This window comes from Pelodiscus sinensis, chromosome 5, assembly GCF_049634645.1.
Source record: "Pelodiscus sinensis isolate JC-2024 chromosome 5, ASM4963464v1, whole genome shotgun sequence".
Taxonomy (NCBI): Eukaryota; Metazoa; Chordata; order Testudines; family Trionychidae; genus Pelodiscus; species Pelodiscus sinensis.
Window position 1 is genome coordinate 55,220,789 of NC_134715.1, and position 25,477 is coordinate 55,246,265.

At 42.8% G+C, this 25,477-nt stretch overlaps 2 long non-coding RNA genes across 6 annotated transcripts in view; one reads left to right on the top strand and one right to left on the bottom strand.

The window, feature by feature from the left end:
• The window catches only part of LOC112546043 (uncharacterized), a 33,274-nt gene extending 25,818 nt beyond the window's left edge, over window positions 1-7,456 (bottom strand). The window contains exon 1 of the long non-coding RNA XR_003089676.2: window positions 7,335-7,456. This is a non-coding gene — a long non-coding RNA (uncharacterized LOC112546043). The remainder of the gene's footprint in view (window positions 1-7,334) is intronic.
• The window catches only part of LOC142829601 (uncharacterized), a 251,947-nt gene that overhangs the window by 167,843 nt on the left and 58,627 nt on the right, over window positions 1-25,477 (top strand). Inside the window, exon 1 of one of the 5 annotated variants that reach the window (XR_012904163.1) lies at window positions 6,848-6,918. The exons of the other annotated variants lie outside the window; for them this stretch is intronic. This is a non-coding gene — a long non-coding RNA (uncharacterized LOC142829601). Of the gene's footprint in view, window positions 1-6,847; window positions 6,919-25,477 lie in introns of those variants that run through there. 5 annotated transcript variants of the gene reach the window in all.

Below are 25,477 nucleotides of genomic sequence, written 5' to 3' on the forward strand. Positions count from 1 at the left end.
GACCTAACCAGTGCCAAGTAGAGCTGTACTGTCATCTCCTGTGATTTACATGCTATGCCTTTGTTAATGCAGCCTAAGAATGCATTTGCTTTTTCTTTTCTTGCAGGAGGGAAGGGGGGGAGGGAAGTGTGAGACTGCTCACTTATGTTGAGATTCTGATCCACCACAACTCCCAGATATTTTTTAGCAGTCTTCCTGCCAAGCCAGTTTTATCCCCATCTTGTATTTTTGTGTTTGGCATTTCTTCTGTAGGTATAGTACCTAGCACGTGTCTTTTTCAAATTTCCTTTTGTTATCTATAGCCCAGTTCTCCAGTTTATCAAGATCTCTTTGAGTTTTAGCTCCATCCTCTAAAGTATTGACAATTGCTCTATAGCTTTATGTCATCTTCAGTTTTGATATTCCTATACCCAGCTCATTAACAAAAGATAGTAAACAAAATCAGCCCTGTGGATCCCTACTACAGACCTCCATCAAATCTGACATTTTATTAATACTCTTTATTTGAAGTTTTTTTACCCGTTATGTATCCACCAAACCCACATTTCTCCACATTACTCATCAGAACGTCATGTAGGACTGTCTGAGAAGCTTTGCTGAAGTCCATTTATATTATGTCCACTGCATATAGTCCCTCTGTCCACTAAGTCAATTACTTTTTCAAAGAAGGAAATCATGGTGGTTTGGCATTAATAAATTAATGCTAGCTGCAATACTTCTTCATCCTCCAGGTATTCACAAATTGAATGGTTTACGCATTACTGTACTAGTAGTTTCCTAAGTATTGAAGTAAGTATGACTGTTTATAGTTCTCCTGCTCCTCCCTTTTCCCCTTTAAAATTCGACACTACATCAGCATAAGAACATAAGAACGGCCGTACTGGGTCAGACCAAAGGTCCATCTAGCCCAGTATCCTGTCTACCGACAGTGGCCAGCACCAGGTGCCCCAAAGAGGGTGGACCGAAGACAATGATCAAGCGATTTGTCTCCTGCCAACCCTCTCCAGCCTCTGACAGACAGAGGCCAAGGACACCATTTTATCCCCTGGTTAATAGCCTTTTATGGACCTAACCTCCATGAAATTATCTAGCTTCTCTTTAAACTCTATTATAGTCCTAGCCTTCACAGCCTCCTCTGGAAAGGAGTTCCACAGGTTGACTACACGCTGTGTGAAGAAGAACTTTCTTTTATTAGTTTTAAACCTGCTACCCATTAATTTCATTTGGTGTCCTCTAGTTCTTCTATTTAGGGAACTAATAAATAACTTTTCTTTATCGGCCCTCTCCACACCACTCATGATTTTATAGACCTCTATCATATCCTCCCTCAGTCTCTCTTTTCTAAACTGAAAAGTCCCAGTTGCTTTAACCTCTCCTCATATGGGACCCGTTCCAAACCCCTAATCATTTTAGTAGCCATTCTCTAGTGTTCTAGGACCTCTCCTGTTATCTGTGAGTTTGTAAATACAGCTAGTATCAGTGATGTGAAAGTATCATGTCTCCTTCCAAGCTGAAAATACAGGGTAGAGGAGCATGCTATCAGTATAACTCCCTGGAAAAATCTGAGCCAAGAGAATATGTTTGATTAATGATTTTCCTTTTTTACCATTTCCAAGAAAGCCTTTGATGCCTGTCCATTTACTCTCTATAGTATAAGGCAACATTTGATGTTCTAGAATGATATGTGGAAATGTATTTTTGCAATATGATATCAACTACAACATGTCATAATTCACATGCTTTCACAAAGCACTGTTCCTATCAGCTGTCTTATGTGTTTAGAATCTTTTACTGTTCTGTTTTTACTTTTAGTTATTTTTGGCACTATATTGTGTACATGCTTTTATATGTAATGCCATGTGTATCACTGAATTAGATAATATATCATACAAAAAATTAAACCAATATTTGGAAAAGAGGAGACTAAGAGTATGTCTACACAGCACAGTTATTTTGAAATAACAGCTGTTATTCTGAAATAACTTTCCTAGCATCTACATATCCAAAACACTATTTCAAAATTATTTCGAAATAGTTGAGCACTTATTTCTATTTGGTAAACCTCATTCCACGAGGAATAATGCTAAATTCGAAATAGCTAATTTGAAGTAAATGCTGTGTAGATGGTTATTTTTAGAGGGCCTTAAGCCCTTCCTAGGGGGCCCTGGTGGCCACTCTGGGCACAACCAGGAAAGCTTCCTCTCCTCTCCCCCAGCCCCGGAGCCCTTAAAGGGGTAGTCTCTGGCCACAGTGTCTGTGCTAGCTCCAGGCCTGCCAGCACAGAGCCAGCAGTCACTGCCCCTGACCCAGTGGCCCCAGGCAGCCAGTGCCAGCCAGCCCTCCACTGCTCCCCAGGCCCAGTCCCCCAGCTCCCAAGAGCCTGCCAGGGGCCGGGGAAGACGGGCACCTTCCTGGTCCACTGCGGAGATCATGGAACTGATTGAGGTTTGGGGGGATGCCTCCAATGTCCATGATCTCCGCACTAGATGGAGGTACACGGCCATCTACAGTCTGGCCACCAAAGGCCACATGCGCACCCAGGAGCAGGTGCGCATGAAAATTAAGGAGCTGCGACAGGCCTATGCTGGGAGCAGCTTTCAAACAGGGCCAGACACCTGCCACTATTTTGACGCCCTGGATCACATCCGGGGGGAGGGGTGAGATGGTCCGTGCACCCCGGGGATCATCGATCCTGGAGCAGAGGGTCCTGACCAGGGCATGGAGGAAAAGCACCAGGAGCTGTAGGAGCCCAGAGGGAGCGTGCCATGGAGCCAGGACCCCCAAGCCCTCCCAGCAGACCCGTCACCAGTGTCATCCGGGGAGGCGGCAACAACGGGTGAGTGCCATCACTGTCCCCTTATTGGAGAGTGGGGAGGGAGACCAGGGACTGCGTGCATGGGCCTTGTTTACCACAGATCACACAGCAACCTGTGCACGTGCGAGCATGTACCGTGCCACCCCTGGGCATGTGGCCTCAGCTGGCTGCCACACAGGGGCCTTGGCCTGTTAGCCACATGCATGTCTGAAGAGACATGACATGCTCCTGACCCTGGGGCAGGACACAGCAGGACGCCCTCCCTCCACAAGGCCATTCTATACAGAGGCAGGGAACATCTCCCCCAACCTCACCCACACTATACACAGCACAGGGGCACTAGTGCGGTCTTGGGGCAGCTCCCACTCACGGGGATAGCCAGACATTCCAACCATTGCCTCTGTGCCAGCACAGTGACTCTGATGGTGCAGGGAATAGTCATCTTCACCTCACAGAGGGGGGCTGGGCTTCACCCACTGCGTCCTCAGGGATAACTGACCACTTCTCTTGTTTCTCCACAGCCGCACCAGCTGCATGTGCAGGGCGCACCACTCCACCTGGGACATGCTCCCGCACCCAAGGGCTCGTCAGGACCACCTGTGCAGTGGAGGGTTACCGACAGCAGCATCTGGGGGCCCTGTGAGCCCTGCACTGCACCCTCCAGAACTGGGGGCAAGAAGACCTGGAGCTCTGGTGGGAGCAGCTTGCCCAGAGCCGTGCCTTCTGCCAGCACCTGCAGACCCTGGTGTAGAGTGTGCTACCTTCTGCTGCTCCAGCCCCTGCTGCCTCCCCAGCTACCGCTCCTCCTCCCACTCCTTCTCCTCCTCCTGCTTCTCCCTCCACCTCCTCCACCCCCTGCCCATCCCCCCAGGTGCTGTGAGACAGTTGGCCCAGCGAGACCCCCCCCATACCTGAGCTTCCCCTCCCCCTTCTTCCCCTTGGTTCCCCCCCTCCAAATAAAGACAGTTCGTGTTTATGAAAAAATGTATATTTTATTTTACATCAGGAATGGGAGTTGGGGAGGGGGCAAGTGAAAGGACGTGAGGGAGGAATGAGGCACAAGCCCCCAGTGGGGCAGACCAGGGAGGTTCTTAGCACTCCTCAGGGTAGAAGCTCTTTTGCAGGGCCTCCTGGATACTGACAGCCCCACGATGGACCTCCCGGAAGGCAGCCTGCAGAAAGTGCAGCCAGGCTCTCAGCAATGCATCCAAGAGAAGCACCGGAGTGCCCAGGGGAAGTTCCGGCTCCATGGTGCAGAGTGTTGTGGTGTCCCGAGTGAGGGCAACCAGAATACACAGAGACAAAATGCTTTACTGTCCCTCATGGAAGTGGGCAAGCAAGCAGGGAAACATGAGAACCAGCTGCCCTGGGGGAGGGCGGCAGGGTGGTGGTATCCCTTTAAGCACAAGCCTCAGATAGCCTCAGGCAGCAGCCACACAAAGACACTCTTGACCTGATGCCCTGCCGGACCTGGTTCCAGCCGACCTTAAATGCGATTCAGCATCCACTCAGTGTGGACATGCTATTTCGAAATAGCAAAACGCTATTTTGAAATGCATTTTGTGTGTAGACGCGTTATTTTGAAATAACTTATTTCGAATTAACTATTTTGAAATAAGATATTTTGAAATAACGCTGTAGTATAGACATACCCTACGGGGAGGACATGATAGCAGTTTTCAGACACTTGAAAGGCTTCCATAAAAAGATGAAGTGGTTTTCTCTTGCCACAGAGATCATTACAAGAGGCAGTGGGCTACTTCCTAACTCCGACCATACCTGGCTCAGTAGCAGGCCCCCTGAGTCATTGGGAGCCGGAATGTTGATCAGGGTTGGCAGTTCATCTGGGTCGAGATGGACCCGGCGGTCCTGACCAGTCTTCAGTTTCCTTAAGGTATGAAACAGCCTCTCATCTCAGGAGTTTGGGCCAGGCATCTGGGTCCTGGGCCTACCTCCTGTCCTGTCTCCTGACTTCTGCCCTGATGGTGAGGTGGGGCAGGACTCCACCCACCAAGGTTCAGGGAGGGGTTCCTTCCCCTCCAGCTCAGTGGGCAGCCATTCCACCTCACTACACAGACACCTGATGAATGTTCAGATTACAGTGATGAAGATCTCTGTGTCAAGCTGGACAACATCTGTCACGTTTTGCAGCACAGACACTCTCTATTCTGTGTTCTCCAATTCATTCATGATGCAGAATTACAAAGCACCTAACGGTTTGAGGACTCTGCTCATGCTGACAGTAACAGTTGCAAGTGATGAAAGCAGCTTTTTGAAGGTCAGGGACATTAAAACGTATCTTCAATCAACAATGGTAATGGCCAACAACTGACTGACACTGCTTGATATTTTATCACTTCCGAGTGCCATTGGCCAGTCTTTGGATCTCTCTGATGCTGTGCTTCAGGTCACAAGGGCAAAAGTGAGAAAAGCAACCTTTTGAGCTAAAGGGCTAGTGGTAACATTCTAAAGCTGTTATGTACTGTAATGTTATTTAATACTGGCCCACTAATGTTGGTGCACAATTCAATTTCTTGATGTCACTACATTTATTTCTAAAATTAAAAAGATTTTATAAGCTAACGCTTAGAGGAAATGAATTTTAGTTGCTTATATGGGGCATCAATAAATACAGCTTTAAAGATCCTAGCATGCAAATGTATCATCTTCTGTGACAGGGATAAATCGTGCATTAAAGTCATGAAATGGGTTACAAATGCAATACAAATAAAGTATTCAAAAATTTTACAAATGGCACCATTTGCTCTAGGGCCAGCCCTGATCAAGTGTACTGGTTAGCAAAGTTCCACATCCCAGTATTTGGTAGTTCTGAAACAATACAGGAGTGTGTTTTATATTACATTAGTGAGACAGGTGAGGAACACTGAAATATATTCAAGAGATGTCTTTTTAGTAGCTCTGTCCTACTTTTCAAGTTCTTACTGTATTAGCAACGTTATTCTCTACCTAACCTTCAGCAGATGGCATGGTTTCTTTCTATCCTTTCAGTCTTTGTAGCATTGCTAATAAGTTCTGGGTTTGAGCAGTTTAGACCTTAGGCTAATAGTATGTTGGAATCAATTATGCAAAGCCCATTCATTTTGATAGAAAGTACTGAACTGCTTCTTTCATTGCAAATAGGATGGTTGTTTGGTCTGTGTTTTTTTTATCATTACAACTTCCTCACCCATGGCCAAAGTTGGCACCCTTCTGTTAAATACATTGCCTCCTGCCTACAAGGCAATTCTCGCTTCCAGTTTAATCAAACATAGTTTGAAATACCAGTAGCAACAAGAGATAGAGAATGAATGAATTATATTTATAGCATGAATATAAGATGCAGTATGATTCCGGATGGGGATGTTAAATATTGAATAGTTGATTTACCTCATGAATTCTTATCGGTTACTCAACTATTCTATAGTCGCAGGGGTGAGGCCAGCAGGCAGTGCGCTCTGGTCCCACTCCCAAGGAGCCCCCTGACACTCCACTCAGAGTGCCAGGCAGGACCTGGTCCACAAGGGGTGCCAAGTTAAAAAGTAGTTCCCCTCGCAGACCAGCTGATAGAGACAGCAACACGGGGTGGCAGCAGCCCCTATCTGATGGTGGGGAAGGTCCAGGACCCAGCGTGGGCCAGGACTGAGCCAGGTTGCTTGCCAGCCTTGTACTGGCGGGGGTGGAATGTGTGCAGTCTATAGCGTTAACCTATAAGCTTTTGCTTATCGGTTAATCAATTAATTGACTACACTATTACATCCCTAATTAGGTGCCAAATTAATGAAGCATGCAAATTCATGAATTTGGTCATGTTAAAGAGAGGGAAATTCTTTAATGAAGAGAAAAAAGAACAGCAGAGATTGAGGCATCCCTACTCAGGCAAAAAATGGATTGATCCAGTGGAACACTGTTAACACATAATTGTTATTTGCTTTGTGTCTTATCACTAGCATATGTAGAAATACAACCTCCCCCCCGCCCTTCCCCACACAGTCTGCTAACTATTGCCACACATTTCTCTGAGCTTTGTACTGTGTGTGTGTGTGTGTGTGTGTGTGTGTGTGTGTGCCATTGTTAGGGCTCTGGACTGGGACACAGTGAAGTGGGTAAGTCTGCGTTTCCCCCTCCCGTCCGCTGCCCCAGTCAGTAGGAAGCAGTCTTACCCTGCTTTTCAAGCAACATGCCTGAACTTGTTGGCTTTCTGCCTGAGCTAGGAGACCCAAATGTTTGTTTCCCTGCTTTGAGCTAGGATATCTTCAGATTTGCAGAGGTCTATGAACATTTAACATATCTGGCTTTTGGTTTTTGTTTTCTCACACTCTTTAACTCCCCTTTTTCAGCACCCAAGATCTTTCTCTGTGATAAAAAAAAAATTGTTTCCTGCATTCACATTTCACGTAGCCAGTGCCAATGTAGAGATATGGAACTCCATCCTGCAATGTTTAAAGTCCCTACTGCAATTTACTACAATTTGCAGAGCACATTCAACTCTAGTTACCATCATTGAAGTTAGAGTACTCACTGCCTTGCTGGAGGAAATGCTCAGCACCTCATAGGATCAGGCTTTATGGAGTTATCTTCATCAGATTAGAGAGATTTGGTTGTGATAATATGATCTTTTACTCAGCCATCCTCTGATATCTTAAAGAAACACAAGAAAGGAAAACAGAGGATGTCTGGTATTTATTAGATGTTATGCTTCCCGCTGAAAGTAATAATTGAATATGTGGAAATGTCGTAAAAGGCTAGCCAGTCCAACCCTTGGGAGTACAGAATTATTCCTTACATTACCTTATTAGTATTTTGGCAACTCTCACTCTTATTGTCTCAAGTGACAAGGTTCCCCCAGTTCTTTTGGGAGCCTGTTCCACAATCCAGAAGATACCATTGTTTGGAATTTATGTCCTACATTTTCCTTTTCTTAATTTAATTCTATTAATCCTTGTATTAACCCTTTTCTGTCAGTCTAATGTTTAAGAGGATGCTAATGTTTTCTAGGCTATAAATTATATTTTATGATCTTAATAAAGAGTATAATATAATACTCTTTATTAAGAGTATTATAATATATTTTTTTATTTTCTGAAAAATTGCCGTCATAAGGTAAGGTAGCACTTTAAACTTTTTAAATTATATTATTCACCATTATATATGTATTATTAGAAAACCTTAAAAAAGAACCTCTTCTTAATATAGAGCAGTGTGTTTTATCTGTTTTTCATTTGTGGATCCCTAAACAATTCAAAAGCGGTCCACACTTCCATTTTGAAACCTTGCACAAAGCTATACTCACATGATCTTAGCAGATACTCACATGTTGCAAAGGAAGGCAAAAATACCCCACGGTCATTGCTAATCTGATTTAGGAGAAAATTCCTTCCTGATGCTACATATATGGATTAGTTAGACCTTGAGGATATGAGCAAAAACTAGCAAGGTAAGCACGCAGAGGAAGGGAAATCCCTTGCTGACTCTGAAACATGAGCTTTACATTGGAAGGAACTTCTAGGTTTATTGAGCCCTGTTTGCACCCACAGTGAGCAACCCCATCATGCAACCCCACTCATAAGTTTGTCCAGTTCTCTCTTAAAACTCATTTTTTAATTTTAAAACTCATTGTTTGCTCTGACAGCTCCTATTGGGTGGACATTCACTCACTCCTCTTCTAATTTCCAGTTTGAAATTGTTAATAGCCAGTTTATGTCCATTGTTGTTGTAACAACACTCTCTTTTATCTTTCTGGTGGTCTCTCTGTCCCCCTGATAATACTGATTGTTCTTTTCTGGACCTGTTTCACTTTGAATTAATCTCTCTCGAACATGGTTGCACAGAACATTGTTTACAGAATTTCAGATGAGGTCTTACAAGTGCCTTGTAGAATGCCATTAATTTTTTTCTGGCCCTACTGAAAATGTTTGATCTGGTACATCCTAGGATTACATTTGCCTTTTACGCAGATGTATCATATTGATGGCTCTTTGTCATCCTCTGATCAATCAACTCTCTCAGTTGCTTCCAGTTTATAAGTCCCCAGTGGTAGCAGAAATTCTTATTAGATCCTGTATGCTTGATCTTGCACTTTGCATTATTAAATTTCATCCTATTTCTGTTACTCCAGCATTCAAGGTCATCCAGATTTTTCTGTATCATATTCCAATCCTCCTCTGTATGATGATACCTCCCCTATATCGTCAGCCAATTTTATTTTAACACTCTTCCTTTTTGTGTTGGGTCATTAGTAAAAATATTAAATAAGATTGGGCCCAAGATTGATCCATGAGGAATTCCATTGGTGATCTCTCTCCAGTCTGATAGTTCACGTTTCAGCACAACCTGATGCTTTTTCCCCATTAGCAAAATACTTACCCACTTTACAGTTCTTGTGATAATCTCCATCTTCTCTAATTTAACTAAGTTTCCCATGTGGTATATTAAATGTATTGTGTTTCCCTTAGCTATAAAGTCAATTACTTTCTCAAAGAAATAAATTAGGTTTCTCTAGCACAATCTACCTGTGGGTTTAAACCCAAGTTACATTACATCCCCTTTTTCATTTACCTCCGTAAATTTAATCATGCTTTCCTTCACAGTGTATTCCAAAACATTGAATACTATTACATCTGTAATCGCCTGGATCTGTTATTTTTCTGTTTCTTAAATATAGTTACAGTGTTTACTATTCTCCAGTCCTACAGTATTATCTCTGAATTAACAAACACATCATTGATAACTACTCTTTGAGTATGGTTTTCCAACCGATTCTGCCCCATCTTAGAGTAGGTTCATCTAGTTCACAAGTTCTTGAACTTGGGGACATGGAATGTATCCTGGGGGAGCACGAGAAGCTTTAAGAAAAAAAGCTAACTGTTGTATGTTTTACCCACAGCAATGAATAGCTAGCAGCGCGGATTCCTTTTGACATATCTGTCCATGGTGGTGGGTGGTGGGTGCTCTGTCCATTTTGCTCAAAAGGCATTGTGCTTTTTCTCCATTCTCTGGCAAGCTTGTGTATTATGCAAGATCTTTTCCATCTTTATGTTAATACATTTTCTATGCTGCAATGTGGACATGTAATTGTAAGCATTAACCACAATCACTGCTTTGCTTTTGCTCTTGGTACAATGGATTGTTGGTTCTGTTTGAATCAATGCATCGCTGATTTTAATATTTGGTGGGAGTTGCATGTTGGTTTTTATTGGTATGCTAGCCAATTAGCCCATCATAAGATGGGATTTTCAGGTCTCTCCTCCACGTCAGTCTTTTCTCCTGAGCCTTGGGTCTCTCTCTCTCTCCCCCCTCCTCCTACTGCCTCCCTCTCTCTCTCAGCTCTCCTCCCCCTCCTGCCTCTCACTCGGGGGACCGCGGAGCCCAAATGGTCACTTGTGCCACTTGCTCCCACACAACGGTCTGGCTGAGTGGCGCAGAAGTCAGCCAAGCGCCATGGTGGGAGGCGAAGGGGGGTGGGGCAGTGACATTCACGGCCAGGGGGCGGGGCCTGGAGCCGCTGTCACACCGCATGTCCCGCCCCCCTTCGTCTCCCGCCGTGGTGCTCGGTTGACCTCTGTGCCGCTCAGCCGAAGCATGGGGGTGCTGCATGGGGAGTGCGAGGCCCAAATGTCCTCTTGCGCCGCTTGCTCCTCCACGACAGCCTGGCTGAGCGGTGCAGAAGTCAGCCGAGCACCACGGCGGGAGGCGAAGGACGTGACTCAGAGGAAACAGCCAGCATTTCAGTGTTACAGAGTTTCAGCCATTGGGCTACTATATATATGATGTATTGGTGTGGTGGGGTGAGGATGAAAACTGCTAGATAAAAAAAGAAGAGGGGTACAGTTGAATAAGTTTGAGAACCACTGGTCTAAGCTATATTTCTCTAGTTTATTTATAAGATCATTTGAAACAATATCAAAAGACTTACTAACGTTGATATATCATATTTACTGCTTCTTTGTATCCTCGCGGCTTGTTATCCTATCAAAGAAGGATGTTAGATTAGTTTGACATGATTTGTGTATCAGCTTATTTTCTTCTAAATGTTTACAAGTTGTATGCTTATTTGTTTCATTAACCTTTTTGAGTACTGAAATTCAGCTGACTAGTCTGTTATAGGGATGTGTTAGTATACATGTTTAAACAGTTACATGTAAGCCCCTCCCTCCCTTGCTGTTTCCTCTGCAGCAGAATGAGGGTTGGGCTGGGAAGCAGGTGGGAGCCAGTGCTAATGAGAAGCTGGCTTTTAAGCAGGCTCCCCACAAGCACCGGCTCCTGCCTGACTCCTCCTTCCCTTCTTCCCCCGTGCTGATGCCAATGATGCGGGAGGAGGGGCAGGCAACTTCGCATGAGCTGGTGTCGCAGGAAGCCAGTGCGTGCTCCACCTTCTATGGAGCTGCCCCCCCTGCATGTAAACGTGTAACCACTAAAAATTTCAGCAGTTACACATTTCCATTTAACATCCCTTATCTATAATTTCTTGAGTTGTCCTTTTTCCTCTTTTGCCCTTTTCCAGTCCTCTGTTTTCTCTCCCATTCTCCATGAGTTCCCAAAGATAATGCTTCCTTGGTAGCATATGGTAACTGTATATTTCTCCCAAAGTTTGGTTTGTCCATTATACTAGTGGAGATTTTTGAGACAGAATAACTGGGTTTTGAAATATATATTCCTGTTCCATGTTCAGCAGCACTTTGCCACATTAGTAATGCAGTATGCTGCTGCCATAGGGCAGAGCCGAGTACAGAGGCAAGCTCGGCTCCCAAGGCCAAGGCCAACATTTCTAATTAAATAGCTCTTGTGGAGGTTCATTTGGAAAAAAAATATTTCTGTTGATCGCCGGATCAGAGAGAGTTCCCCTAGCAGCTTCTGCTCCAGCATTTTTTGTCGTTCATTCTCTTATTTTCCTCTTATCCAATAAACTCCCAGTTAAAGCACCTTACTTCTGTCTTACAAAGCAGAAAAGAGCAGCTTCCCCCACAAGCCGTGCCATGCTTAGAATGATCTGGCAGGGAATATTGTAAAAGCAGTGCTGCTGGAATTCCCTTTCCCTCCATCCCAGTCCCAATGTGGTGTGCCCACTGATGACTGAGCACATTTTCTTCAAGCTGTAAGTGGTCTGAGATGTGGAAAGCTGAATTAACATCTGAACATTGGAAAGATTCATAACAGGTAGTCACAAAAGTGTTGCCAGCATGCATCACTGCCCCATTGATACTGCTTTGTTTCTTAATGATTGCACCATAGCTCTCTTTCAGAAGGCAACGAACCAGCCTTCTTTAAAAGTACATGCGGCTCGCTATTGCATTGGCAGCATACAGATGGAGTTATTTTACCAGAAAATAAAATTACTTACAGCTGACATATATTAATTTTGCTTAAACAAGCAGGAGGCGATGTTTCCATATTGGAAAGGCATTTGGGACTGCTATTCTTCAGACTTTGGATGAGTTAGAAAAGCAGTTTCAGCTTCACACAGCATATCAGCATAAAGAATAGAGACATCATTCTTTGGTAGAGTTTGTAGTGGGAGTTATTGAACTATGCAACCCCATGGATTATAAATGTGGTTGTTCAAGGATATCACCAGAATATGGAGCTTCTGATGAGCTATCCACTCAAGTTTTTTAAAAGTTATCTTGCTCTCCTGTATGTATATGATATTTATATTACAATAAGTAGAAAAGTAGAATGCTCTAACTTTTAGACCTATTGTGTTGGTAGTGTTGAGAGAGAAGAGTGTAAGGACTTCAGTTTTATCTTAGTTGTACATATCATTGGCAGGAGATTATGCCAGAAGGGCCCTCCCTGAGGTAATGACTTGATAGGTGATTACTAATGAGTGGAAGTAAGATTTCCTGCCTTCCCCACCCCATTTCTCTGTACTGACACTTTGCTTCTGCCTGCTGCATTCCATGTTCTATTTCATGTTGTAATCTCCTGAGACACTAATATCCCATGATAAACCTCATAATTTACTGGAAAAAGTTTGTCTCTTATGAGGCTGCAAAACTGGTCACTGGCCAAAGATGTGGAGGGTGAAGAGAACAGTAGGGAATGATGCTATTTGAATCTTTTCTGTAGATGGAGAATGTCCTTTTTAAATAGCCGAAGTAGAGGAAGAGCCAAAGTATCCTTGAAACTTCATGATTCCTTGGGTTAAAATGCTCTTCTGTTCACCAGGTCATTGTTTGGACCTATTGGGCATGCCTCCAGGCCTGTCTCCATTAAGGATGTTAAGTATCGTGTAATTGACTAATCAAATAGTTGAGCAGCTTCAGGGGGTAGCCAAGTTAGTCTGTACAGAAAAAAACAACAAATAGTCTATAAAGTGCTACCAGACCAACAAAACATGTAGATTTTTTGTGGGCACAGCTTGCTTCTTCAGATCACCGGAATTATGAGTTTAGGATGTGCAGACCCAAAATAAATAGGCGAGGGGAAGGGGAGGGGAAAAAAGGAGAGAGGTGGGAGACAGGGAGCTAGAGGGAATCAGTAAGTATCTGAAGATTAGGTAGTTAAAACGAAGCAGATAAGAATCAAAGTCAATTGATAGTATCCTTCCTGACATAGGAGTCTACACAAAGAGCTGTTTGCACCTTCATCTGCTGTTAAGTTGGTAGTGCCCCAACCAAACTTCATCACGATTAAGTCCACTTTTGCATTGACTGATTAATTGATAGAGTGCCTCCACCTTTGAACTTAGCACCAGCCCTAGGGTTGTTGCTACACTTAAAGGTGAAAGCTCAGAAGCCCTGGGTCAGTTGGAGACTCCCCTGCTGATCCTGGGCTCCCTGCAGTGCTGCCGCTTTGAAATGCACTGAGCCCGGGGTCAGCTGGGGACTCCCAGTTGATCCCAGGCTCGAGGTGGCACTCCCCACAGCATTTAAAAGTGGCAGCACTGCAGGGAGCCCAGGGTCAGCTGGGGACTTCCCAGCTGATCCTGGGCTCCAAGCAGCTGTGCTGCTTTGAAATGCTGTGAGGAGCCTATGGCATTCAAAGTGGCAGCACCACACAGATCAGTTGACCCCAAGCTCTGTGCAGCACTACTGCTTTGAAGTACCTCCTTCTTCTCCTAAATGGCAGGGCACATTGAAGATAGTCTACTACCATCCCAAAAGATAAAGAGGTAAAGAGACTGGACCTTTTCGGTAGAAGCCTTTATTCTACTGCAGGTCTTCAATTTCACAGAATACTAGAACTGGAAGGAACCTCAACAGAAATAGACTTCTAGGATGGAGGCTGGCTCAACTGATTAAGAGAGCTTTAAACTAGGAATTTGGGGGAGATGGTTGGGAGATGTCCAGGTAATCTCTACGCCGGATTTTAACACTGAGAGGGAGGAAAATGAAGTAAGAAAGGATATAGCTGGGGGTAGGAGAATGTACATGAGGAAGGGTAGGGTGGATGCTAGTCTAATAGGTCATATTGGAGGTACAATGTCCGTGCCAAATTGGGTAAAGAATGTGAGTGAGGCCAAACAGCAAAAATTAAGATGTTTGTACACCAATGCGAGGAGCCTAGTTAACAAAATGGAGGAACTAGAGCTATTGGTCCAGGAAGTGAAACCAGATATTATAGGAATAACAGAAACATGGTGGAATACTAGGCATGACTGGAGTACAGGTATTGAAGGGTATGTGCTGTTTAGGAAAGACAGAAATAAGGGTAAAGGTGGTGGAGTCGCATTGTATATCAAAGATGAGGTAGATTGTAAAGAAATAAAAAGTGATGGAATGGAGAAGACAGAGTCTGTTTGGGCAAAAATCACATTGGGAAAGAAAACTGTCAGATCCTCCCCTGGGATAGTGCTTGGGGTGTGTTATAGACCACCAGGATCCAATTTGGATATGGATAGAGACCTATTTAATGTTTTTAATGAAGTAAATACTCATGGAAACTGCGTAATCATGGGAGATTTCAACTTTCCAGATATAGACTGGAGAACAAGTGCTAGTAATAATAATAGGGCTCAGATTTTCCTAGATGTGATAGCTGATGAATTCCTTCATCAAATAGTTGCTGAACCATCAAGGGGGGATGCTATTTTAGATTTGGTTTTGGTGAGTAGTGTGGACCTCATAGGTGAAATGGTTGAAGGGGACAACCTTGGCTCGAGTGATCATGAACTAATTCAGTTCAAATTAAATGGAAGGATAAACAAAAATAAATCTGAGACTAGGGTTTTTGATTTCAAAAGGGCTAACTTTAATAAATTAAGGAAATTAGTTAGGGAAGTTGACTGGACTAAAGAAATTATGGATCTTGAGGTGGAGGAGGCCTGGAATTATTTTAAGTTAAAATTGCAGAAGCTGTCAGAAGCCTGTATCCCAAGAAAAGGGAAAAAATTTATAGGCAGGTGTGTTAGACCAAGCTGGATGAGCAAGCATCTCAGAGAGGTGATTAAGAAAAAGCAGAAAGCATATAAGGAGTGGAAAATGGGAGGGATCAGTAAAGAAAGCTACCTTATTGAGGTTAGAGCATGTAGGGACAAAGTGAAACAAGCTAAAAGTCAGGTAGAGTTGGACCTTGCAAAGGGAATTAAACCCAATAGTAAAAGGTTTTATAGCCATATAAATAGGAAAAAAACAAAAAAAGAAGAAGTAGGACTGCTGATTTCTAAGGATGGAGTGGAGGTTATGGATAATCTAGGAATGGCCCAATATCTAAACAAATACTTTGCTTCAGTCTTTAATGAGGCTAATGAAGAGCTTAGGGATAATGGTAACATAACAAATGGGACTAAGGATATGGAGGTAGATATTAACATATCCGAGGTAAAAGCCAAACTTGAACAGCTTAATGGGAGTAAATCGGGGGACCCAGATAATCTTCATCCAAGAATATTAAAGGAACTGGCACATGAAATTGCAAGTCCATTAGCAAATTTTTTAAATAAATCTCTAAACTCAGGGGTTGTACCATTTGATTGGAGAATTGCTAATATAGTTCCTATTTTTAAGAAAGGGAAAAAAAGCGACCCGGGTAACTATAGGCCTGTTAGTTTGACATCTGTAGTATGCAAGATATTGGAAAAAATGTTGAAGGAGAAAGTAGTTAGAGACATTGAGGCTAATGGCAATTGGGACAAATTACAACATGGTTTTACAAAAGGTAGATCATGTCAAACCAACCTGATCTCCTTTTTTGAGAAAGTAACAGATTTTTTAGATAAAGGAAATGCCGTGGATCTAATCTATCTCGACTTTAGTAAGGCATTTGATATAGTACCACATGGGGAATTATTGGTTAAATTGGAAAACATAGGGATTAATATGAAAGTTGAGAGGTGGATAAGCAATTGGTTAAAGGGGAGACTACAACGAGTCATATTGAAAGGTGAACTGTCAGGTTGGAGGAAGGTTACTAGCGGAGTTCCTCAGGGACCAGTTTTTGGGGCCAATTTTATTTAATCTTTTTATCGCTGACCTTGGCACCAAAAGTGGAAGTGTCCTGATAAAATTTGCGGATGACACAAAGTTGGGAGGTATTGCCAATTCAGAAAAGGATCGGGATATTGAAGATCTGGATGACCTTGTAAATTGGAGTGATAGCAATAGGATGAAATTTAATAGTGAGAAGTGTAAGTTTATGCATTTAGGGATTAATAACAAGAATTTTAGTTATAAGCTGAGGACACATCAGTTAGAATTAACGGAGGAGGAGAAGGACCTCGGAGTCCTGGTTGATTATAGGATGACTATGAGCCGCCATTGTGACATGGCTGTGAAAAAGGCTAATACGGTCTTGGGATGTATTAGGCGAGGTATTACCAGTAGGGATAAGGAGGTGTTAGTGCCATTATACAAGGCATTGGTGAGACCCCATTTGGAATACTGTGTGCAGTTATGGTCTCCCATGTTTAAGAAGGATGAATTCAGACTGGAACAGGTACAAAGAAGGGCCACTAGGATGATCAGAGGAATGGAAAACCTGTCTTATGAAAGGAGACTCAAGGAACTTGGCTTGTTTATCTTAACCAAAAGAAAGCTGAGGGGGGACATGATTGCACTCTTTAAATATATTAGAGGGATAAATACCAGGGAGGGAGAGGAATTATTTAAGCTTAATACCAATTTGGACACAAGAACAAATGGATATAAGCTGGCTAGTAGGAAGTTTAGACTTGATATTAGACGAAGGTTTCTAACCATTAGAGGAGTGAGGTTCTGGAACGGCCTTCCAAGGGAAGTAGTGGGGGCAAAAGATCTATCTGGCTTCAAGATTAAACTAGATGGGTTTATGAAGGGGATGGTTTGATGAGATAACATGATCTTGGTAACTAATTGACCATTCATTATCAGTGGGAAATAGGTCAATGGAGGGATGATAGCAGTTACTATAGAGAACTTTCTGGGTGTCTGGCTGGTGAGTCTTGGCCACATGCTCAGGGTTTAGCTGATCGCCATATTTGGGGTCGGGAAGGAATTTTCCTCCAGGGTAGGTTGGCAGAGGCCCTGGAGGTTTTTCGCCTTCCTCTGTAGCATGGGGTACAGATCACAGCTGGAGAATTCTCTGCATCTTGGGGTCTTCAAAGTATTTGAAGGCTTCAATATCTGAGATATAGGTGAGAGGATTATTCTAGGAGGGGGTGGGTGAGATTCTGTGGCCTGCACTGAGCAGGGGGTCAGACTAGATGATCATAATGGTCCCTTCTGACCTTGAAGTCTACGAGTCTATGAGTCTGAGGTCATACCTCTAACTAGCAAGCCTTGCTACCTAGATGCAGTTTCTCCCTCTGGAGCAGCAATTTCTCCCTTTGGAGCAATATACTGAAGTTTCCAGAGAATGCCAGGCAGGTGTTCCAGCCTGTCTTAGGGCAAAGGACCTCTTTCCAAAGGGCCTAAGATGTGGCAGCCAGGCCCTGGCATCTGTGATAATGATACACAGGAGTTCATGCCTTTTATCATTGGATTTCTCCACCGGAGGATCTGCATACTATCGAGGAACTCCCCTTTGAGGATCCTACCTTTTTCTCACAGAAGACTGATGAGAAGCTTCACAATTTCAAAGACTCGAAGTCCATTCTGAAGTAATTGGGAATTTACATCCTTTCCCTAAAAAAACCCAATCCTGCCCTCAGTCTTACCCATTTTCCCTTCCTAGATAGCTGGAGTGCTCCAGAAAAATGGGCAAGAATAACAGGAGAAGACCTCCACCTCCTCAGGTTTCTTTTGCAGCGGGTTCTTCCAAACTAGTCAGAAAGTTCCAAGCAGTGTGTGTGCTTGCCTTGTCAAAGACAGAGTGCTAGATTGTTTAGTGCCAGTTTCTCTCACCCCCTTTTTTCCTCAGTCCATTAGCTACTTTGTATGTGGTTGGGACTTTATTACCATGGATAAATAAATTTTAAGTACTGTGGAACAAAAAAACAAAACAAAATAAAAAAAACCCAAACCCTACAGAATCCCAGGAAGTCTCTGAGGAAGTAGAGAAAGAGGGGCAGAGTGGTGAATATGTAGAGGTGATACTCTTGGAGCCCAGCAGTTACTGATAAATAATTGCTCTTTCTCTTTTGAGAATTGCTTCTTCATATACCCACTTGTGGCAGCTTACCTAGGACAAACTATGTACTGGGGGTGGGCAATAATTTGTTGATGGAGGACCACTCCAAGAATTAGGTAAGTGGTCAAGTGCTGCACACTTCCATGTTATTAATGGTGGAGGTGAGGGGTCTGGGATGGAAGTTGGGTGCAGAAGGGAGATAGGCATAGGGAATTAGGGTGCAGGAGGTGGTGTGGCGTCTGGGAGGAAGTTTGGGTGAAGGAGGTTGTTGCATCCTGGGGCAGAGGATTGGGGTGTGAGATCTGGGATGTGGTAGCGGTGCAGGAGTGGAATGCAGAAGATTAGGGTTTCACGGGTAGGGGTGCAGGATGGGGAGCAGAGGAGTGGGGTGCCAGATACAGGCTCTAGCTGGGAGGCATTTATGTAGGAGGCACTTGGCCAGCAGCCCAGTGGGATCTCAGGTATGCGGTGGCAATGTGCTCTCTGAATGCTGCAAGCCCTTGGAAGGGGCAGGCGTTGTCACAGCACAGACAGCTCCCATTGGCCAGTTTCCGGCTGGGGGCAGAGAGCATCTCCCCACCATCTGCAGGGCTCATGATATGCAAAGCACATGTCCCCCTTTCCCCCCATAGTCAGCTACTCGAGGTGGCATGAAAGAGTGAGGAAGGCAGAGAGCCTGCCTGAGGCACTCATTGGGCCACAGGATGGTGATGGTGGGCTGGATCTGACCTGCCGGCCACATTTTGCTCACCCCTGCTCTATACACTAATGGGGAAAACACTAATTCAGCAGTGATTAAACTGCTCTCCTCTGTAGAGTGTCACAGTGAGATGCCAAATGAAAAGTATAGTGTTTCATAAAAGCATGACTAGAGTATCAAGGTGCAAATCTCCACAATGGAAACATTCCAAAATGCTGCCTTAAATCTCATAGAATGGGACTTCAGCTCCTGATCTGTGTGCAGAGTTTCATTCATTTGGAAAATCTCTGAATTGAAAAAAGATGCTTGGAAATAGATTATCCAAGCCTGTTATCAAAGATACATAAAATCTGAGTGATTTCCTCAAGGACTTTATTTTTCCTAAATAATGATTCGGCTCTCTTAAAATCAAATTAGTGTAATCTAGCTTCCTATATAATGGATATACCTTTTGGAAACACATGGGGCTCGTCTACACTGGCCCCTTTTCCGGAAGGGGCATGGTAATTTTTGAGATCGCAATAGGGAAATGCGCGGGGGATTTAAATATCCCCCGCGGCATTTAAATAAAAATGTCCGCCGCTTTTTTCCGGCTTTTAGAAAAGCCGGAAAAGAGCGTCTACACTGGCCCCGATCCTCCGGAAAAAGTGCCCTTTTCCGGAGGCTCTTATTCTTACTTCAAAGAGCCAGTGTAAACGCTCTTTTCCGGCTTTTCTAAAAGCCGGAAAAAAGCGGCGGACATTTTTATTTAAATGCCGCGGGGGATATTTAAATCCCCCGCGCATTTCCCTATTGCGATCTCAAAAATTACCATGCCCCTTCCGGAAAAGGGGCCAGTGTAGACATAGCAATGGATTAAAGATATTAATTGGTTGAAATTGAAATCTGAAACCATGTTAAGCAAAAATATAGATTGAAGAAGTAAAACTGTCTTTGAATTTTTTTGAATGGTTTGTTCTTGTAGAACACAGGAAAGTCGGCAAGTAAGCCTTTTGGTTTACTCATTGCATTTTCAGGTGTTACAGCTATTAAAAAGCTCATTTTTTAAGATAACTACTAAAGAGAGTGTTTTCTTTGAAGTGCAGAAGGTGGCTCCATCAGTCCTGTAAGCACTGAACTCAAGACCCAAGGTGGAATAAGTTCTTAGATGTGCAGACGCATATTAGTCTTGTCAGGAAACTTAATTATAGCATGATTGAAGATAGAAAAACTGTGAACTAGTGGGTGGCAAGCAAAAATGGCAGATGATGAGATGGCATCAGAATGAATAAAGGATCAGAAAACATGCCTTATAGAACAAAAAAAGCAGCTCAGAAGTGGGTCTGCCCCACGAAAGCTCATCACCTAATAAACTATCTTGTTAGTCTTTAAAGTGCTGCATGACTGCTTTTTTGTTTTACCAAGATCAGACTAACATGGCTACCTTTCTGTTACTATGCCTTATAGAGATAGATTCAAAGAACTCTGAATCTATTTAATTTAACAAAGCGAAGGTTAAGGGGTGACTTGATTAGTCTGTAAGTACCTACCTGAGGAACAAATATTTGATAATAGGCTCTTCAATCTAACTGAGAAAAGCATAACACAGTCCAGTGGCTGGAAGTTGAATCCAGACAAATTCATGCTGGAAATAAGGTGTGATGTCTTAACAGGGAGACTCTGTGGGAACAATTTACTAAGGGTTGTGGTGGACTTTCTGTCAGTGTCAATTTTAAAATTGGATTAAAAAAATGATGTTTTAGAACTAATTTGGGGGAGCTTTCTGATCCCAGTGATTTCAGTGATCTCTTCTGGCCTTAGCATTTATGAATCTTTAAGTGTGTTTTGATGGTAATAACAGATAGACTTGACTACTTTGTTTGAATTAAGTAGTAAAAAAAAAAAAATCAGGAATGGGTAGTGCCAAAGGAAAATGTTGTTGGCTTAATTCCACATAGAAAAGTGAATTTGCATCTTTTCCATGATAGAGAAAAACTCAGATGCTTCTGGGAAAACTTATTCCTCGATTGTTGAAGTATGTTCTACATTTCTTTGATTATTGAACATCTGTCTTCAACAAATTATTGTGAGGTAGGTGAAAGCACATCACATGTTGATGGAGAATTTCACCTTGTTGCCAAGTGTGGTGAGATGTTGATAGATGTTTGGCTGTGTGCATGTGTTCCCCTTGTGTGCTGCTGCAGATCTCTTGTGAGTTGCTCAATGACCTCAATATCCATAAAGGGAAGAAGGCATCAGGCCAGATTTGTTGTTGACAAACCAACGTAAGAGCCCTGGCAGAGGTGCTTAGTATGAGGATACTAAGACGTGGATGCCCGCAGGGACAGTTCAGTGAATGGCAGGACTTCCCATTTCTTCCTCTCAGCTTTACAAAAATACTCCCTCGGAGATACATCTTTATACCCTGATACAAACAAGTTAGTACTCCTCCTCTGATGTACTTAGTTATTGCACACTGACATCATCTTGTACATGTTGGCTCACTCAGAGCATCTCTATTATGTATTGCCATCTTGATATAATCTTCTAAGGGCAATCAGTGTGTTCCTCTTATCCTTTAGGAATGTTTTTGTACCATCTTTGATATTGGGATGTTCTGGTACCAATTGATATTAGAATGCATTTGCATGACTCGTGGTGTAGACCAGGCCTATGGCTACCACTTCTTAGGAATGTGCATTTCTGCAACATTAGCCCTGATCTTGCCAGATTTTGTGAGCAGGCTCTGCTTCGTACTAGCTCTCTGATACAAGGGCTTATGTCTCAGGCGCTGTTCTTACTATGCCTAGTACAGAAATGTAGACGCCCCAACAACCATTATTAAAAGCTTTGATGACAGAGAGATTACATGTTTCTGAGATCATAACACCAGATTAGATATGCTCAGCTTGAAGCTATAAGAATCACATGAGGCTTGTCTTATCTTCCTGATGATTTGCGAAAGAAAGGAAATCAGACAGAAGGCATACATGAATTGATTATCCTAGTCCAATAATAAGATGTCTGTGAGAAAGCTGGTTTCTTTTCTTACTCTTGGACATTATACTTTGTTTCTTATAGCAGAAAGATTAACAGATTATTTCATTTAGGGAACAAAACTCGACCACTGATTTCTTTAAGGAGCACTTCTTTTGTATCTCACACCCGTAACTCAGTTTATCTGCAAGTAAATTTTTTCCATTAAATGAAGAGCAGTTGGATGAATTAAATTACAAATACACCTCTTCCAAAGATAATTAATTATTTCTGCTGTTTCAGTGGCAGTTTGAGTCTCTGCATAGTGAAAACTAGTGTGAATGGGGTAGGTTTAGAAGGTAAAATAAAAAAAGAACAAGCTAAAAATCTCTTAGAAAAGTTAGATGCCTGCAAGTCATCAGGGCCCGATAAAATGCATCCTCGAATACTCAAAGGCTATTTCTACACTACACGGTTTTTGTGCAAAAACAGTCGTTTTTGTGCAAACACTGGCGGAGTGTCTACACCTCAAGCGTGTTTTTGCACAAAAAAATTGACAGAACAGAGGGCTTTTGCTGGTAGAGTTATTCCTCTCCACACAATGAATAACTTCTTTTTGCGCTACAGCCCTTGTACAAAAAGGTAGGTGTGGACGCTCCAGAGAGGTTTTTGCGCAAGAAACCCCTATTGGAAAAAGCACGGGTGCTCATTTTGTGAATGGCCATCAGAGCTTTCTTGCACGAGAGTGTCCATGTAGTGTGCATTGTTTTTGCAAAGTGTTTTGAGGTATGGACGCGCTTTTGCACAAGATGTTTTTCTGGAAGATCTCTTCCGCAAAAGGCTTCTTGCGCAATACCCTGCAGTGTAGACAAAGCCAAGGAGCAATAGAGGAGTTATCTGAGCCTATAGCTATCATCTTTGAAAAATCATGGAAGATGGGAGAGATTCCAGAAGACTGGAAAAGGGCAAATATAGTGCCCATTTATAAAAAGGGAAGTAAGAACAACTCATGAAATTACAGAGCAGTCAGTTCACTTTCTGTGCCAGGGAAATAATGGAGCAAGTAATCAAGGAATTAATCTACAAACAACTGGAAGATGATAAGGTGATAGGTAACAGCCAGTATGGGTTTGTAAAGAACAAATCATGTCAAACCAATCTGATAGCTTCCTTTGACAGGATAACGAGTCTTGTGGATAAAGAAGTGGTGCACGTTGTATACCTAGACTTTAGTAAGGCATTTGATATGGGCTTGCATGACCTTCTTATCAATAAACTAAGTAAATACAACCTAGATGGTGCTACTAAAAGGTGGGTGCATAACTGGCTGGATACCCATACTCAGAGAGTAGTTATTAATGGTTCACAATCCTGCTGGAAAGGTATAACAAGAGAGGTTCCACAGGGGTCTGTTTTGGGACCAATTCTGTTCAATAGCTTCATCAACGATTTAGATATTGGCATAGATGATACCAAGCTGGGAGGAGTTGCAACTGCTTTGGAGGATAGGGTCATAATTCAAAATGATCTGGACAAACTGGAGAAATGGTCTGAGGTAAATAGGATGAAGTTTAATAAGGACAAGTGCAAAGTACTCCACTTAGGAAGGAACAATCCATTTCACACATACAGAATGGGAAGTGACTTTCTAAGAAGGAGTTCTGCAGAAAAATATTTAGGGGTCATAGTGGACTCATAGTGCTAAATATGAGTCAACAGTGTGACGCTGTTGCAAAGATAGCAAACATGATTCTGGGATGCATTTAACAGGAGTGTTATGAGCAATACATGAGAAGTCATTCTTCTACTCTCCTCTGCGCTGGTTAGGCCTCAGTTGGAATATTGTGTCCAGTTCTGGGCCCCACATTTCAAGAAAGATGTGAAGAAATTTAAGAAGGTCCAGAGAAGAGGAACAAGAATGATTCAAGTCCTAGAGAACATGACCTATGAAGGAAGACTTAAACTTAGGATTTAGAAGAATACTGAGAGGACATGATAGTTTGGAAAGAAGAAGACTGAGAGGGGACATGATAGCGGTTTTCAGGTATCTAAAAGGGTGTCACAAGGAGGAGGGAGACAAATTGTTCTCCTTGGCCTCTGATGATAGGACGAGAAGCAATAGGCTTAAACAGCAGCAAGGGAGGTTTTGATTGGACATTAGGAAAAACTTCCTAGCTGTCGGGGTGGTTAAACACTGGAATAAATTGCCTAGGGAGGTTGTGGAATCTCCATCTCTGGAGATGTTTAAGAGCAGGTTAGATAGAAATCTATCATGAATGGTCTAGATGGTACTGGGTCCTGCCATGAGGGCAGGGGACTAGACTCACTGACCTCGCGAGGTCCCTTCTAGTTCTAGTGTTCTATGATTCTATGATAGACAATGCCATGTATAAGAAGAATGAAGCAATGCAACCTAGGAACCACAGTCTTCTTCACAGATGCATGTTATGAAAACTCCATCAGTTTACGGAGAATCTTGAAATAGGTATTAGCCTTTTAGGAATAAGGATCTGTAACAAGGACCTGGATCCTTGGGGTTCTCTGCACCTTCGGACCTTTTAGAATTAATGAAGACTCAGCAAAGACTGTGCAGTTCCTAGTAGTCAAGCTAGACTTCCATAGGCCTGCAGGAAAGTCCCAGAATCCCAGATTTGTTCAGATTCCAGGACAGCAGATTCCCTGGATGACACTTCATGCATTTTCATGACTGCCTCCATTTTTGGGGGACTAGCTAGGTACACCCCATAAGCCTGACTTTCAAAAGGTGCTAAGCACTCACTAAAAATCAGCTCCTTCTAAGGAGAAATACAGTGGTCATCTAAGTAAAACTACCATCACTTTTGAAAATTTTGGTGAAAGGGAACAGAAAGCAAAGGAGAGAGAAAGCAGTGAGTATTGCTCTGCCACAGTCATTTTACAGAGGCATGGTGGACACTTCTTAGTTCTTACTGTCTTTTTTGGGTCAGTCATGATTCAACAGAACAGGGAGTCAATATAGGCAAAACAATTTGCAACCAAACATCAAAGACCTGAACCAATGGTATGATCTCAGACAATAAACAACTGAACATGCGGACACTGCTGTACCTATGCTAGCATTAACAGCAAGTAAACAGAATATATAATGGGAAAAGAATTTTAAATGATTTAAAAAAATCTGCCTAATACAAGAGCAAAGGGACAGCAGAGACAGTCCTGAAACCAGTGCATGTTAGCATTTGGAAGGTTCTGGGATAACCTGCATACTTTACATTATTTTTGTAGTCTCTAGTGAAAAACTTACCAATTGCTAAGTTGTGGTGTTAATGTGTCTGACAAGCACTGCTCTTCTAAGTGCTTGGGAGCTTTAGTGTGCAAAATATATCCCAGACTGAAGGTGTTCAGAGCAAGTCTTAAAAAAGAAAAAACTTTCTGTTGCCTTAAAAAAAGACAGATGGCTATTCCAATTTTTCTGCAACAGCTTGGCTCAGTACTAATAAGTAACAAGAACATAAAATGATTTATTGTCAGTCATGACTAATGGA